The sequence below is a fragment of the Oculina patagonica genome, chromosome 1, assembly GCF_052425735.1.
Source record: "Oculina patagonica isolate OP01 chromosome 1, crgOcupat, whole genome shotgun sequence".
In the NCBI taxonomy this organism is placed as follows: domain Eukaryota; kingdom Metazoa; phylum Cnidaria; class Anthozoa; order Scleractinia; family Oculinidae; genus Oculina; species Oculina patagonica.
In genome coordinates this window covers 17,181,589-17,183,724 of record NC_135758.1, presented here as the reverse complement: position 1 = coordinate 17,183,724, position 2,136 = coordinate 17,181,589, and positions in this window count along the sequence as shown.

Below are 2,136 nucleotides of genomic sequence, written 5' to 3'. Positions count from 1 at the left end.
CGTTTTTGCTTGTTTACAAGCTAAAAACGTAGAATAGGGGTTATGTGAACAAAATTTGGAACCACATATTTGTAAACTCTCAAGGGACTTTTTTAATTTATCAAGGGACTGTTTTAATTTCTCAAGGGATTACTTTCCGCTGTGGGTGATCACTTGCGATCTCGTGAAAAAAACGTGACTTGTCACATTTACAAACGTTATATAACAATTTTAAAAGTGACATGTCAGCTTTCTTATCTCAACGCACGTGTGTCTAAAAGGCGATCTATAAAAAGCGTCGCACAAACAATGGATTGCGTAACTAAAACACGAATAAATAATCACTAGCATTTACATCGTTTAAAAAGTACAAACGTCAAAAATAAACCATACCAAAAAACTCGCTCTTTTCAAAGATATTATTGAAGTTAAAACAAATGCAAGAGATGGGGGCTTCTTTTAGCTTAGGAGCGGTTAAAAATTAGGCCAAATTTGGTCGCTACATGCAAGCGCAACTCTATTTCGTTATCAGCCTAGGTCGTTAGGGACGTGAATGAATCGGCTTTACAACATGCGATCGTATCTACGCAGTTCGAGTGGAATTTAAGTCAAAGACAGCAAAATTCTTTCGTATTTCATCTTCAAATATAATTCGAAAGCATTCACTGTATATATGGCTTTTGTTTAATCCTGGGTCTTGATATCCGACCCTCGCATAGCCTAGACAAAACGCAGCTTGAGTGTAACGATTTGTTTACGCCCCAATTATATGCGCAATGTTTTCTCCGACAGTAGTCGGAAATATCCGTATTTTTTTTCGTGCTTTTTCGTGGAGCAATCGTAACGATACGGCCTTGAACGCATTGAACAGCGATCTACCCGGCTATAACAATTCAAATATGGCGTCTCAAAAACGCGCAAAAACAAAATGTCGAACGCATATTTTGCTATTTCATTTGCTAATTTCGCTGCCGTAATCGACTGGCTCGAAAGGTCCTTGCAATTTTAAAGTATAGAATTGTCAGATCTCGGTGAAATTTGCACTGTTTATTTCTGTAATGTTAAGGAATATGTGTATAAATACCCGGCGCGGACGAGCCATTTTTGACAAAATTATATGGCTGCATTTCCTCCGCGAAGATAGGAAATTGTTAAACTAAACTACAAAGAAACTGTAATGATAAGTTCGAAGAACAATGCACAGGATAAACCTTCGACTCATACTTCATGCAAAAACGTCGACATCTCGAAGAGACTTTGATCTTCGGTTGTTGTCAAACTTCTGGACTTGGTCGGCCGCTTACCTTTGCCTTGCTGCCGGAGTAGCCGGGCTTTTCCCTCAAGAACTTGCTTTGAACTTTTAAACTCTTTGTCGAGAATTATCGAGTGTTTGTACTCTTTCTCTATTAGATAGCGGTCAATAGCAGTAGCCATTACACGAAGACTTTCAGGTTCATAATCTTCCCCGTCTTTCTTACGAACTGTTGCGTAAAACTCCTCGAGAATTTTGTTTAGGGCCTCCGGTTCGTACTTTTCAATACTTTCGTCATAGCCTTTTTCAGAAGCCCAAGACTTCCAGACTTTTAGCCAGTTGTTTGTGCTTTGTTGAGTGTTTTTGTTCTTAGAATTCTCCTTCAAACTCTCAATTAAAATGTTGTTACTTTCGGCAAACCTGTCCGCCATTTTGTTTTGTTACGGTTTCGCGACCTTCCTGTCGATCAATTTTAATTTCAATTTTCTGCACTCAATTTCAACTTTTTGCACTCAATTTCAACTTTCTGCACTGTTTGGGATTTATTGACGTGCTCTCAGCCAATCAGCACGCTGAAATTTTTGTATGTATATTATTATGCGCTAAACCATTTAGTTTCATTTATTTATTTTTGTTTGTACCTTTTACAGTTCCCGTCGAAATCGGTCGTCTAATAACACAGAATTTACAAAAGAAATGGTTCGCATTCTTCCAGGCTATCCAAAGATGTCACCTGAAGATCCTCTTATATCCTTGTTGGCTCTTTATTTGCAACTTCCCCAAGGATTCTCGGACAATGTAGTCGGTAATGACGTCCTTAAAGCCATCGTGGAGAGTGATGTGTCGAGGATTGAAGGATCGATAGGGGGTACCATCTTAAGCGTTGAGTTTTTATTAAAAAACTC